Source organism: Centropristis striata, chromosome 20 (genome assembly GCF_030273125.1).
Source record: "Centropristis striata isolate RG_2023a ecotype Rhode Island chromosome 20, C.striata_1.0, whole genome shotgun sequence".
In the NCBI taxonomy this organism is placed as follows: Eukaryota; Metazoa; Chordata; class Actinopteri; order Perciformes; family Serranidae; genus Centropristis; species Centropristis striata.
In genome coordinates, this window is record NC_081536.1 from 3,917,307 (window position 1) to 3,934,205 (window position 16,899).

The window sequence follows — 16,899 nt, forward strand, 5'->3', positions numbered from 1 at the left end:
ATTTAAGTAAAGGATCTGAATACTTCTTCCACCGCTGGTTGTAACATGAGCCAAGGAAGAAGTGATTCAATTTCAGAGCGAATACATAAATATTTTTCTTTTACTCTTATTAGCATTGCGAGATAGGGCATTTGTACTGCTTGTATAATCAGAAAAATGTATGAATGGCCCATTAAGTTAGAACATTAACATAGCGAGATAGGGCATGCCTTGGTGGAGGCCTGCTCTCTGAAATAGTTCTCAGATGCCCTTCTAGGACAACATGTTTTTAAAGCAAATCAACATTTTTCTCGGGTTTTCTTTGTGTGAATGCAGTGATTCACTAACGAACAGTCAGACAGCTCCGTCTCCTTGGCAACATCCCTCCAATTCAACATGCTGAATCAGCCAACTTTAGTGCCAACAATGATAGACACACAGGTTTAACTTTATCATCCCCAAAGAAGCTTTAGAAACAAGAAGTCAGAAACAGTCTGCCGCAAAATGGCCCAACAGCAGCTCAGGGCCCTTATAGCCTCTCAACATTTCACTTCATCCTTCAATTTTGTCTTTTCGTCTATACTCTCAGCCTCTCTCCCCCCCCTTCAGCCCCCCCTCTCTCATTCTTTGTCTCTCTCCCTCTGTAGCCCCAGGATTTTGATAAACACAGTTGATCCTGGGCCTATGCACTGAGTATGGAGTGTTTGAAGGGCAGCCTTTCTACTCAGGACCTTGTTTATTCTGCCCACTCCCCGTCAACCGTGTTTAATGTCACCAAGGTTTTTCTCTCTCCCCTGAACACACACACACACACACACACACACACACACACACGGTCTTTACATAAGTTGTAACAAAGGGGAGAGAGAGAGAGGAGAGAGAGAGTGAAATAAGGGAAACAGATAGCAGCAGCTCCATGTGCATGTATGTGTATGTGTTATAGGAAGAGGGGGAGGTAATGCACGAAACCCAGAGCTGCTGATTACATCTCTTTTGAGAAGAGTATGTGTGTGTGTGAGTGTGTGTGTGTGTGTGTGTGTGTGTGTAAGGGGGGAGTTTGCTGAGTAAAACCAGGCATACCAGCATCTTGGCACATGCATATGGTTTTGGCATTTTGGTTTTGTTCAGAGAAAAACAGCATTCCCTCTCTGCAAAGACTTCAGAATGCAAAGAGGCCTAGTGTGTGTGGGGGTGTGTGTGTGTGTGTGTGTGTGTGTGTGTGTGTGTGAGTGTGAGTGCATTAAGCCTGTTTGAACAGTGGGTTTGTATGCTGTCAGGTTAAGGTGTATGATTTGTGTGGTGTGTGTGTGCCTTTAAGTGTGTAGTTCATGTTAAAAGTGAACCAGCAGTGTAATCTGAGTGCTGACAGTTTAAATCCGCAGTGGGAAAATGGCTTTTGTACAGTAAAAAAAAAAAAGGCATGTGACCCAGATAGCTTGCAGCAGCAGTGTACATATCATTAGATTATACAACATATAATCAAATAGCATTCATTAAAGTGGGGAACTCTTGGTTGGAAAAATATATATAAGTCATGCAGGATCAAGGGATATCCTCGGAAAAACAAACAGCGACACTGAGTTCAGGATTTTTGTGCCGTGTTTGCTTGTCAAAGAGTTTTTGTGGTAATTCATTGGATTACATTTATTTTTTTACTTTAAAGCTGGTTATTGAAAATTATTGCTTTCCTATCTGTCAAGACTGCTGCTGTATTTAAAGGTTCAGTGTGGAGGATTTAGTGGCAACTAGTGGGGAGATAGCAGACAACAATCAACTGAATGAATAATGAATCCCCCTCCCCTGACCCCGCCCTTTCCAAGCATGTCAGAGAACCTGTGGTGGCCTTCAGGTAAAGTAAAAACACAAAAGGCCCTCTCTGTTCGCTTTATCCATTCTGGGTGTGGGAAGTTACATTTATAGTAGTACAAGTTACATAACGTGTAAACCTTAGGTCTTCTTGGCTTTAACTGATTCTAAGTTTCAGTTTATTTTACACTAATGCAAATATATTTCATAATACATTTTATTACATTTCTACCAATAGATCCCCCCTAAATCAAACACACTGGTCGTCTAAAGCAGTAGTTCTCAACCTTTTTGAGTCGCAACCCCCAATTTAACATGCATGTTGTCTGCGACCCCCACTCACTGAACAGAATTTCACACGCACAGTTCAGATCAAAAAAAGACACAAAATGACCCAAAAATACATAAAATTAAGCAAAAAAGGACTCAAATTGACCACGAAATGACCACAAAAATACACAAATTGACCAAAAAAGACACAAAATGACCAAAAAAAGACACAAATTGACCAAAAAAAAGACACAAAATGACCAAAAAAAGACACAAAAGGACCACAAAATGATCAAAAAGACACTATATGACCAAAAAAGACACAAAATGACCAAAAAAAGACACAAAATGACCAAAAAAAGACATTAAATGACCAAAGAACTAAAACACATTAACATATGAACACTTTAACACAGTGGAGACAGAGCTGATTTCCAAAATGATTTGGCGACCCCCAGAAATCATCTCGCGACCCCAAGGTTGAGAATAGCTGGTCTAAAGCACTAGAAACCCCCCCCCCCCCCCCCCCTTTTCTTTTTCATTTTCATTCAAAATTTCATGCATTTCTGCAAAAAGACATATTGAAATATACAGAAAAACTTAGCAGAATCTTTACAATAAAATTAAACCCCAATCAGTCTTTTTACAAAACAAGTAAAGTCCTTACATTTCAAGTCCCTGTGATAAGGACCCCCCCCCCCCCCCCCCCCATCCTCTATCTCCATTTTAATTGTTCAGTTATATCTTGACATGTAAGTTTTTGTTTGTTTCTTTACATCGAAATCCCTCTATTTGCCCCTCTATATATCCCTAGCATGCTGACATGCTAAAATGTAGTAAGTAAAATAGAGAATCATAATGTAAGCAGTAATATAAAGTAATATAAATATATAATACTCTCTCCCTGCTGTGGGACTAATAAAGGAAATCTTAACTCTAATCTTAATATCAGTTACACAGCAGTATCTATCTAATGCTAGCTAACATTTGCTAACGTTAGCCACCCTAAGCCAAAAGTCATACCAGACCAGGCTAGGCCATAGCAACAAAGGTGAACTATATTGTGTGTATACTCAATATATGTTTTTTTTTTTTTAAATCTTTAAAACATTACATAGACTGACTTTAAGCCCACCTACATATTTAGTGCACCTAAATATATCCTGGTTTGTATCAGTAGCCAGCAGGCAGGTTTTGTGTTCCCCACTTTGTCTCTACAGGTCTACTTGATAGATTTCTATAAATCATTGGGAGCAGCAGCTAAAGACATTTATACACTGGGTCTGATGTTTTACTGAGACCTGGACTGTATGCACACTCACACACACACACACACACACACACACACACACACACACACACACACACACACACATACATATAGGTGTATGTGTGCACATAAAAATAAATGGTTCAGGGACAAGATCATGCATGTAAGCACGTTACACGGACACACATGCACTCTGACAAACACACACACACACACGCACACATCCAAACTCACCCACACAAACAGCCCCCTAAGGTCCGGCCTGTTCTACAACCCCCCTTTGAAAACTCCCAAACCCCCCCATGTCTGCTGAGTTCACAAAGAATTTATTAGCCGAGCCACATCTGCAAGCCATTTCAGCTGTTGTTGTTGAGTCGGGCCGGGTCGAGGAGAAGGACTGGACACTGTATCCAGCCCCCCCGCCCCCCCATTACCTCCCCGCACACCTCCCTCCTCTCCCTGGGTCAGGATATCTTGAGGAGGTCCAGGGAGGAAAGAGAAAGGAGGATGGAGTGTGTGTCTGGGTGGGGGGACTTTATTGTCCAGGTCCGGTGCTAAACCCCTCAAGTTCATTAACATGTTCAAACTGCTTCAAGGTTGCTTCACTAATACACCCCCACCACCAAACTCCATCTACTGCAACAGCAAAACAATAGTTCTTTTCTGCAGGATTAACATTCAAATGGTGCATACAGTACAGGCCCTTTGACGTTCATATTAATGGTCCCTGTGCATGTGAAAGAGACACAGTAGGGGGGACAGAGCTGGATGGACTCTGGATATTTGCATGTTTCATTAATCTGCTAACATTTTTCCTTGGGTGGGCCATGTGTGTGTGTAGAAGCATTTAAATTTTCCACTTTTTTCGGCATTCGATCTCTGTTGAATAGAGATGGTCTGTGAAACCACAAAAAAAAGAAAAATTCTGTCAGAAGTAAAAGGAGTGCACAGAAAGTTTGGGTGGCCCCATTGTGTACAGTTATATTTGTGTGTGTGTGTGTGTGTGTGTGTGTGTGTGCAAGCTGGGGATCTACAGTAAGCTCCGTGCACACAGACCGTCATTAGTGATGAATGGGCCTACCTGGTGAGAGGGCCCTTCATGGACACACACATACACACAGTCTTCTTGCAAATGGATTACACTGCACCGGCATCCGACACACACAGAGACACACACTGAGTGTAATCCACTGTGTGTGTTTATATTGTCCATGGTCCCTAGGATTACGGCAGCTGAACGGGGAATGCTGGGAACAGCAGGTGAAGGGCTGTGATGGGTCTTCTTTCCATGACGTGTCGCTCTGGAGCTGAGGAGCTCTGCTGAGAGAGAGACATATAGTAAGGCAGCTTATAGCAAAAATAAAGGGGACATGCAAGACAAAAGCACCAAATTTTTTCCACATGCTCTCCATCATCATAAGTTTCAATTTTTGATGTGAGCCACTCAGAGATGGCAGCCATATAAAATCTATGAGAACCAATCTATCTTCCAAGCCACTTAGAAGGTCGATCTTGGTGTCAAAATATATATTTTCTGGATCAAGGAATCATTTACAGCTATTGAGAATATCACTAGATGATTATTTCATCAAATAGATATTATTCATTTTGGCCATGTATTTACGTAAACTCGTCGGATATATATTACTATAGGTCATATTCAGTACATATTCTGAAAAATGAATATACTATGTGATCAAAAAATCATATAGTGATAATCTCAATAGCTTAAATGGATTCCTTGACCCAGAAAATGTAGATTTTGATTTATTTTTGGTTTGATTTTATATTGGTTCTCATAGATTTTATATGGCTGCCATCTCCGATCCACAATCTTCATGAAGTGGCTCCAATCAAAAATTGAAATCTATGGTGATGGAGAGCATGTGGAAGAAATTTGTTGCTTTTGTCCAACGTGTCCTCTTTCTTCTCATATCTGGTCCTAAGCTGCCTGACTAATACTATCAAGGGACTCAAGAATCTCTTTTTTGCTCTTTTCCTTGGATTGTTTACCATCTTTCAGCTCATTGTTTCAGTTTAGTGTTGTGGTCTTGTTTTGCTCTCATGCACCAAAAAGGCCCTTTTAAACCCAAAGCACAAAATGACAGAAAGTTATCAGCTAGCTGTCATTAGTTAACCATTTAACAGCTGAAGAGCCTGATATTTCCCCTGGGAGTTGGTGGAGAACAAAACTAACCCAAAAGAGAATGAAGATTGGACACAAACTCACCTCAAAATGAATAAGAATAATGTTCTGTGTCTTCTGAATGTGTAGATAGGCAAGCTGTGCTAACACATTTGCTATATAAACTTTAAAAGATTATAATGTTGCGTTTTCAGCTTGTTTCGCTGCCCCCTAGTGGCCAATAAGTCAATAATACGGCATTAACTTGTATCAATAAAGTAAACAAACTTTGACCTATTTTGTTGGTTTTGTGCAAAACATATTTTGTTGTCATTCAGTTACAAAATCGAATTGACGCAGGAGGGGGAAAGAGACGGGAACGGGGTAATTGTGGTGTCTGGATCTTATTATCAAAGCTTTATACACATTTTCTATCTGGTATGAAAACATTTGTTCTCACCAAAGTATTGTCTAAGATCCGGGAACACAGCAGAATTGCGACAACAAAGTCAGACCAGACAGGAAACATGACAAACAGCTTAGTCAGCTCTTCTGAACCACTTTATTTGAAAGCAAAAGCAAAAATAAGCAGCCCAGAAATGTCTTTAATGATAAATTTGGTAGAACACACAACTGGGTCAAGTACAGGTCGTAAAGGAAAGTTTTGGTTATAATTTTCTGTACCAAACAAATCTGGCTGCTCTTTTTTAATGGCTTTAGCATTGACGATGGGTCCCCAAATGTCACGTTGCACAGAACTGGATGAGTACAATTTTTATTATTGCCAATAAACCAGAATTTTATATTTAGACTCACTACAAAGACGCACCAAAGACAAACATGTAAAGAGAGAAACATATCAAAACATACCAACCAGGAAAAAGCTCAGAAGAGACATAAAGTGATTACAAAGAGACACAAAAAGACTACTGAGACCAAAACAACTACAAATAAACACAAAAGATATTAAACAACCACAAAGAGACACAACATGACCACAAAGATCCACACAAAACTACAGAGGAAAACACAATTACCTCAAAGAGACACAAAACAACTACAAAAAACAAAATAAACGCAAAACAGCTACAAAGAAACATGAAATAAGCACAAAGATCCACAAAAAAACTACAAAGGAACCGCAAACACCCACAAAGTGACACACAATTACCACATAAAGACACAAAACAGCTACAAACAAACAAAATAAATACAAACAGACACAAAACAACCTCAAAGATCCACAAAAAACTAGAATGGAACCCAAAATGACCAAAAAAGAGACACAAAACAACTACAGAGACACACAATTACCACATAAAGACACAAAACAGATACAAAGAAACACAAAACAACCACAAAGAGACACATAACTACTACAAAAAAAAGAAAATAAACACAAAACACCTACAAAGAAACACAAAAGAAACACAAAGTTTCACAAAAAAGGAACTATAAATGACCACACTGAGACACAAAACAACTACAAAGAGACACAATTATCACATAAAGAATGAAAAAAGCTACAAAGAAACACAAAATGACCACAAAGAGACACATAACAACCACAAAAAAACACAAAATAAACACAAAACACCTACAAAGAAACACAAAATAAATACAAAGATCCACAAAAAACTAGAATGGAACCCAAAATGACCAAAAAGAGACACAAAACAACTACAAAGAGATACACAATTACCACATAAAGACACAAAACAGATACAAAGAAACACAAAACGACCACAAAGAGACACATAACACCTACAAAGAACTCTAAATGACCACACTGAGACACAAAACAACCACAAAAAAAAAAAAAAAACACAAAACACCTACAAAGAAACACAAAATAAACACAAAGGTTCACAAAAAACTACAAAGGAACCTTAAATGACCACACTGAGACACAAAAAAGCTACAAAGAGACACAATTATCACATAAAGACTTTTAAAAAAGCTACAAAGAAACACAAAATGATTACAAAGAGACCCAAAAAAACTTGAAAGAGATGCAGAACGACTAGAAAAAGGGACGAAACAACAGACAAATTTAATTGTAAACGCAGAAGAAGAGACAAACGTCCTCTCCACTCACTCTGCTGAGGGCAGCAGCAGTTAACCTGACTGTCACTTGTTCTACAACTGAGGAAACTGCTGTCCAAACAAGATATGCTGCCTCTCCGACACCCCGCTCTGACTCATCTGACTCATCTTCCTCACTTTTATCACCAACGCTACTTTCCCACAGACACACAGAGCAGCTTCCAGGTCAAAGGTCACGGTGCCAGCCTCTGTCTCTGAAGTTTTATGAGGATAGAGTGAGCAACAATATCCCGAATACCTGAATATAGTATGAGATTATAAGTATAGCAGCCATTTTTACATGCTTCTACACTGCAAAAAAAGAAAAGTTGGGTGGACTCAAAATTTAAACACAACAAACTTCAATAAAATTTTAAGTTGGACAATTAAACTAAATATTTTAAGTTTTTTTTTTAGTCTGCTCAACTCTGAATTCAGATTTCTGTCAACTTAACTGTAAGTTGTACTAACTTATAATTTTACATTGTAATAACTTTTAATCCTTACTTCTGCAATGTGCTGAATTGGCACGATTGTAACGCCGCTATGAAATGTCAGCTAATGTTGCGACCACAATTTTGAGTTAGCATTGATACGCTAATGGCTACTCTTGTAGCTGTAACAAGCAGCGCCGCTAGCACCAGTTAGCCACAATCATCAGTTAGCCGCTAGCATTAGTTAGCCGCTAGCATCAGTTAGCCGTTAGCTTTCGCTAATGAACGAATTTCACCGCTTTCCCGCATTTCACAACAAAGAAATAAGAGTTAGCAGAACTATTGTCCCTTGTTGTGAACCCCAACTTAAAGATATAAGTAACAACAACTCACCAACTTGTTTTTGAGCAGACAACTGGCTTCCTTTGTTGTGCTAACTTACATTATTGCCCTAAATGTCAGTAATTTATATTTCCAAGTTTTACCAACTTAAATCACTGTTTTAGGCCAAGAAATACAAGTTGGCTTTTTTGCAGTGTATACCATATGTGTTACACAGTATGAAGTGCTGCAGGTGTTACGCTGCTATTGAGCCTTTTATTTGGGAGTAGCAGTATCTTAGAGGGTAAAAGAATCCTTCGCCACGCTGGCGCCACACTAGAATCACTCTGTACACTTTCCTGGATTTATGTGTGAGAAGATATTGATAGGGATCTTCTCCATAACGTCTGGCTGTCTGCATGTGGAGATGCCTGGCCTTGAAAAATAGTCAACAGGCTCAATAATACAGTTTTTAAGGGGGAGGGAATTGGTTACCAGCCTCGCCAAAGGAATTTTCTGATGGAAGGAAGTCTCTGGTTCCCAAGCCAGGGCTATTTGAAGCTTTAAGTCCTGTCAATGCTGCTGAATTTTGATGTTTCCACACGCAGACATGAGATTTTTTTTCTCAGGAAATAATTATAAATGCTGCAATAAGCTCTAATATTAACACTAATGGATACTCCAGGTAGCAGGTAGTACAGTATGACCGTTTAAATGTGGCCAAAGACTGAAATGGGAAGAATGGTGTGTCAGAGCGTGTGGGTTTGGATGACACCATACAGTAGATGAATGGCTCCTACATTAGTCTGAATGCTGCTTTATTCAGGCTGCCCACATTTCTATGAATCTTGAAAGGCCAATGTGCTGTCATTTGATGGCTGTTTTGAGTTGCATTCAACATAACATTTCCAACAGTCTCTCTCTCTCTCTCTCTTTCGTTTTACAACGCTACCATTGGTTGTTTGTCAAAATCCTGCAAAGAAAGAGCAATTATAATTATATTTACTCCTTTTAAATGACAGCCACTTGGCTTTCTCGGAGACCCCCCAAATCCTTCGGGCATCCAAAGTTAAAGCATCTGGAAATATTTTGCTCATATAAAATCTTTATGTCAATCAGTTGTTTGTCGAATGCTTATTTTGTGATGTTATCTTGCTCGCTAGATTGTAATATTGTGTTTCCTTACCGTTCAGTCAGTGAGGCACAAGCCCAGGGGTCCAAAGTATCAGGGGCCCTCATGGGCTGCATCTGCAAAATGTGACTAAAAGAGACACCTACCAACCAGGAAAATACTCACAAGAGACATAAAGTGACCAAAACAACTACAAATAAACACAAAACAACCACAAAGAGATGTAAAACTACAACTACAAAGAAACACAAAATAAACACAAAGATCCACAAATCTACAAAGGAACCCAAAATGACCACAAGGAGACACAAAACAACTACAAATAGACACACAATTACCACATAAAGACAAAAAAGCTACAAAGAAACACAAAATAACCACAAAGAGACATAGCATGACCACAAAAGATCCACAAAAAAACTACCAAGCAACCCAAAATTACCACAAATAGACACAAAACAACTACAAAAAAACCCTGAATAAACACAAAACAGCTACAAAGAAACACAAAATAAACACAAATATCCACAAAAAACTACAAAGGAACCCAAAATGACTACAGAAAGACACAAAACAGATACAAAGAAACACAAAATGACCACAAAGAGACACAAAACAACGACAAAAGAAACATAAAACAGCTACAAAGAAACACAAATTACTACAAAGAGACACACAATTGCCACATAAAGACAAAAAAGCTATAAAGAAACACAAAATGACCACATGAAGACACAAAACAGATACAAAGAAACTCAAAATGACCACAAAGAGACACAAAAACTACAAAGAGATGCAGAACGACTACAAGAAAAAGGAAGAAACAGACAAATTTAACTACAAATGCAAAAGAATTACAAAGTTATACAAAACGACCGGAAAGAGATAAAAAACAACTTAAAAGAGACACACAGTTACCAAACTACAAAGGAACCCAAAATGACTACATAAAGACACAAAACAGATACAAAGAAACACAAAATGACCACAAAGAGACACAAAACAATGACAAAAGAAACACAAAACAGCTACAAAGGAACACAAAAAAACTACAAAGAGATGTAGACAACTACAAAAAGGGATGAAACAACAGACACATTTTTTTTCCAAAATATTTTTTATTGAAAAATACAATAAGACATTTCCAATTACAGGAATACAATTATCCTTTTCTTATTTTTTTATACATATATGTACATGTAAACAGTCACATATACACATACACAAACGAAAGTGAACAAAAACACTCTGATAAAATTGTAGAGGAAAAATAATAAAATTAAATTACAGAGTTCAGTCTAAATGAGTGAAATAGGAAATAAAAGGTTGCCATTTGTGAAAAAATTTAACTGTACTTCCTTTTAATGTATATTTAATTTTCTCAAGCCTTAAAAAAAAGCATGATGTCTTTAAGCCACAACAGACAAATTAAACTACAAACACAAAAGGTAACACAAAATGACGTCCAACGTGTGTGTCTGCACCTGTCGGAGAGGTGATGGGGCGTTTTACGTGTCTGTGCCCAGGAGCCCATTGTCTCATAATCCTGTCCTGTTGCTAATTTGTCTGCCTGAGAGGTTTTTTTCTCCTATATGTGATACTCCTCTTGCCAAATTGAGGACATGATCTTATATGACTTGTAGATTCATGTTTAATTACAAGACAGAGAAACAGAATAAATATGGAAGTGGTGCAACAGTGGAGAGCTGGAGGCATGGTTTGGAAAAAGAAAGAAAGAAAAAGAAATAAATGGAGGGGATGGATGGGAACAGAAAGCAGGAAGGCGGCACTCATCAGTCAGTTATATAAGCCAGCTAAATGAGTCAGTGCAGAAATGAGAGCTATCAGACCAGTGAAACAGACAGACTTGGCCGAGCAACTGGAACACTGTGAGGAATAACACACAACTGATAAGGCTGTGTTTTATGGCCTCTTGGCTGCAGAGTCACCGTGTGTCTTAATGCTGTTTTAATAAAGCTGGAGATCAAAGTCTGCAGCAGATCTGGGAGCAACAGTTGCTGCATTGATTTCTGCCTCCTAGTTCCCCCAGTAATAGATCAGTTATGTCACATGCAGGTTGTGACAGAGAAGCTGACAATTGAAATACGTCCTGATCATTGACTCAACTTTTTGGCCCCATCCATTGTGTTGTCCCTTTGCCAACAAACCCATTACGGCTCTATCTTACCTTGAGCAGGTATGTGCAGAAAAACAAACATTGTAAGAATGTATGTGCCTGATTGCTCTGGATTATATAAATAAGCTTTGGAGATAAAGGTGTAGCATTTCATTCCCCTGAAACCCGACTTTAGGCGTGTGTGTGTGTGTTTAGGAGCATGCAAGAGCAAGTGCTCCTGTGTTTTCGTGTGTGTGTGTGTGTGTGTGTGTGTGTGTTCGTTCTGATGCCACAGAGGAGCCAGGCTGTAATGGTCCAGCTCAGTTTGTTTGCACAGCCACCCAGAGACCCAGCAGGTCCACAGATTCAATCAGAGAGGATGTGGTTTCACTTCTAATTTTACACAAACAGTTTCGGCTACGCTATGGGTGCCTGTAGAGACAGGGATGAATGGATGTACAGATGGAGGATGGGTAGCAGCAGATATGAGTGTGTGTGTGTGTGTGTGTGTGTGTGTGTGTGTGTGTGTAGCTTTCTTTGTCCGCCTGCATTCATTATTTGCATGTGAGGCATGCAGGAAAAAAGTTATTCTGTTTCTGCAGAAGCATGCAGCAAGTGCATTTGTGCATGTATTTTAAAGTGTTTTGTGTGTGTGTGTGTGTGTGTGTGTGTGTGTGTGTGTGTGTGTGTGTGTGTGTGTGTGTGTGTGTGTGTGTTCTTGTATTTCTTACATAGTGAGGACCAGAACACATTTTTAACCAACAGAGTGAGGACATTTTTACAAAGTGAGGACATTTCGGCCGGTCCTCACTTCTTTAAAGGCTTTTTTTGAGATTTCAACTTTCAACTTTGTTTCAAGGGTTAAAGGTTACAATAAGGTATGTTTAAAAAAAATGATAATTAACTGAAACTGTATTGTGTGGTTACAAAACTAACTAAAATTATAGTGAAAATGTCTTTGTCAACTTTTTTTATACATAATGAAGATGGATAAGACAAAGGAAAAAAAGACAAAATTTACTGTGACCTCTTTTAATCTCCCACCCAACAAATACCCCATTACAAAAAACTAAAACTAATAAAAACTAAACTAAAACTAGTAAACTCATTCTAAAACTCATTAAAACGAACTGAATTTGAAAACAAAAAATCACAATGAAATTAAAACAAAAACTAAAGAAAAATCCAAAACTATTATAACCTTGCAAGGGAATTCACTGTTCCAATGAGGGTCCTCACAAAGATAGAAGTACAAGAATGTGTGTGTGTGTGCAGAATTCCTGACCCACTGCTCTTACAGCTGAGAGCCGTAATGAGCTTATTAGTCTGGGGATGTATTTAAAGCAGGTCACAGCAGTCTGGATTATTAACAGCAGACTGTACACACACAGACATGTGATATATGCAATAGTGGCAGTAATTGTAACAGCAGTAATAATAGTTCAGGCAGTTTGGCTAGTTGTTAATGCTGTGGTTGTGTAGTTTTGTTAATAAGGGGGATGTGCCTGTGTAGCATAATTGTGATAATTGTAACCATTTGGCTGTGGATAGACATTTTTTTCCTATAAATGCTTGATGATATTCAATATCCATACTTAAAATACACAAACACACACTTCCCAAAGTGTGTTGGAACAGACAGTTCCAATGCTTTGATTATGGTCTTGCCAATAAAGCCCATTTAAAGTTATTTAGACATTAGAGGTGGGGGGAAAAATCCATAGAGCATAGTATCAAAATATTTTGTGTGGCATTATTATATGGATTCATGGCCACCAAGTATCGATATTTTGCGTCCCGCCAACAGTGTTTTTTAAGGAATCTATAGGCACCATGTGTCAGGATATCGTTTCGGGAAGTTGTCGAAATAACGCTGCAAAGTTCGGCTATTTTTATGTTTTATTTAAAAAAAAAAGTTTTTCATGGGAAAGTCTCCTATCTGCAAATAAATGCAGAATCTGTAGGCAACGGGACAAGAAAAGACAATCATGTGAATGGGCCAGTAGTGGAATGTAACTAAGTACATGAAGTACTTGTACTTTACTTGAGTATTTCCATTTTATGTAACTTTATACTTGTTACTCCACTACATTTTGCTGACAGCTTTAGTTAGTTTTCAGGGTGAGATTTAACATGAAAAACATGAAATTTAAGGTGATTATGCATATTTTCTTTCAATTAAACCCTAATGACAGTATATTAAGTAGTTAAAATGAGCCATATATTTACAAAATTACAAAAATGCATCAATAATATTAATCTTATAATATATTTTGTATATTTATAACAATCTAAGTAGGGTCATTCTGCATAACGAGCACTTTTACTTTTGATGCTTTCAGTACATTTTGATGCTAATACTTTTGTACTTTTACTTCAGTAAGTTTTGAATGCAGGACTTTTACTTGTAGTGGAGTAATTTCACAGTGTAATATTAGTACATTTACTTAAGTAAAGGATCTGAATACTTCTTCCACCACTGGAGTGTGCTTTAGTTTCATGTAGGTAAACAATTTCGGAGCGCATTGGCTATTGTCTGACAACGATTTCAGCTTTTTATTAGCTTAGCTTAGCTAGCTGAATTAAACTGGCTACTTGGGAAACAATCTAGTCATATACATTGTCTCTCAACTCATTCTCGTGTCTTAAGTTGCTAATCAGACTGCAAACAATGACTGGAAACCCCAGAAATATTGACCCAGAGGCTAAATCATTGTTAGACTGAGAGGTTCCAAGATTGTCTTATCACTGATTGCCATTTTTTCATGCTTCAACTTAAGAAATATGTGTTAATTCTAACATATTTTCCATACTAAGTAGTGGCCTATAAATCATTGCTTATCAAAGAATTTCAGTTTTTAAAAAATCCATCTCTCTCTCTCTCTCTCTCTCTCTTTGCAGTGTCTGAATTTTCTACACAGGATTCTTGGTTCCACAGTTTAAACAGCCTCTCTGAGCTAGACTGCAGTGATGGCAGTAATTGAGTAAAAAGGTGGGTAAACACACAGGTCAAAAGTTAAAGGCAAATATTGACCCACTGACTCGAGAGCAGGAGGCTCGAGAAAACAGCTCCACAGAACGAGCAAGGTGTGCAGGGAGACCGCGAGACATTACGCGTGGAAAGTTTTTACTGCTGCTTCACAGAACAGCTTTCTTGGAGCGTCACAGTCAAAGAAAGTCGCACCACCAGTCCAACTCTCTTCATTTCTAATGTGGAGTCTTTAAGCTTTCCAGCAATGAGACAACAATTTCAAGTTCAAGTTCCTTTTAATTCCCACAGAGTCAGGCAGAAGGAATTTGTTTCTGGCTGGATGAAAATGTACTCTGACATTTATAGCACCTAGCAGTGCCACGCGGAGCATAAAAAACAATGGATCCTGCAGATAGAACACATTTCTTAACCTCCTGAGACCCAAGCTTTTGTTTGGTATGTATTGATAGTTTCTCCTAAATATTTAGGATTTGTAGGACCTGATAAGTACAAAAACTAAGTAACAGGAAGTAGTTTTTGAAAAAAAATAATGGGTTAATTTTACTGTACAACACAATTAATTCACCAGTATATAAAACTTTTGATTTCCTTACATTTACACCCTCGCTTTAGAAGAACGATAGTAAAAGTCTATTGGTTCTCAAATGAGTACTTCCTGATTAGCAGTGTCGTAGCTTGTTGCAATTTCTAGAAATAGTCAAACTTGCACAGAATATCAAACTACAAACATTATGAAGCACAAATAAACAAGTTTTAACCATAAAATCTGATCAGGTTTTGTACCTGGTCTACTTTTGTCTGCGGATAAGCTGTTGACTGACTTGACCAAGATGCTGCCTTCTGATTTTTACACTGACTGGTGTATTGTGCTTTTTCTAGTGTGTACTACTGGGTACAACATGTCATAGTCAAGCAGATTTAAGTATAAGGTCCAGCAAACCTAAAATGTAATGTCCACATAAGAGGACGCACAGGAGGTTAATGATCACAGAAGAAGAAACCAATGCTGCTGCTTTGTGTTATGCTGCTTGCTCATATAGTTGTTTCCTTAAATGTTTACAGACTTCTATTTTATTTTAATAGTCTTACTTTTAATGATCCAACAAACTCAATTACTTTCTCCTGAGTCCTTCACCCGGCTGGCCGAGCCTCCCGGTTCCTTCTTAAATTACAATTTCCTATCACTGACATCTGCACAGAAAAATTAGACCCTTGAAAAGACGTCCAATCTCCGAGATTGGACAAAGAACCTTATTGCCTTTCATAGTAAATTGCCTATATCAGTGTATGCATATCTTAGCTATATCTTCAACTGCTTGCTTTTGCTTCCAGTGGGCATTCATTATGAAAACTCTTGAGTTTCAGCCAAGCAACTATCACGATAAAGGCCCCTGGGTGGAAATCTAGAGGAGAGGCCATTTTGGTTCTTCAATGACACGTAATGGAGGCCATTGAGTGGTCCCTGGACAGGAAACCAGGGGCCGTTGGGGGTCGTTGACAGGCGTCACTGACCCCTTTCTCCACTCATCTGGGGAGAAACCAGAGCCCCCCAGCTGACAACACAACATCTCCTCACATTCAGGCCCGGCCAAAGATTTGGTGCTAATAGCTGAGGAATGATGATTGTCCCTGTGGTCGGGTTTCACAGAGGAGACGTTTGTGGACAAAGGACAGGGAGGGGAGAGTCAGCTCAGTGTCAAACTCTGTGCATGTAAGCTCCTGGAGATAAATCCACAGGTTCTTTGTGAGGGGAATGTCACATTTTCTACCTTGTGTTAGGGACCATGGATCAGAAGCTACAGTAGAGCTGGGACCAGTGGCGGTTCTAGACCAATTTTACTGTGGGGGCCAAGGAGGGGCCAGTGTTTAATCAGAGGGGCACATTAGCACATGAAAAAATGGCAAAGATGATATTTAAGCATTCAAAATCTTGAATTGAATGATGAATGTCTTGAAAAAGACACAAAATGACCAAAAAAGACACAAAATGACCAAAAAAGACACAAAATAAGAAGACAGAATAACCAAAAAAACCCCACAGAAGACATAAAAATGACAAAAAGACACAAAATATCTAAAACAGACACAAAAAAGACACATACATGACACCAATGACAAAAAAGACACAAAATGACAAAAAAAAGACACAAATGACTAAAAAAGACACAAAATGACTTACAAAGACATGAAAAGGATTCAAAAATGGACAAAATAGCCCAATAAGACTCCAGAGAGTTAAACTATTATACAATGTAACATTCTGGGTTCCTTTTGTGTACAATGAGATATTGTTTGAACAAAAAAAAGGTTAGAATTGTTCCATTGTTCATTGTTATAAATTGATCATTTTATTATTAATTTGACACAGG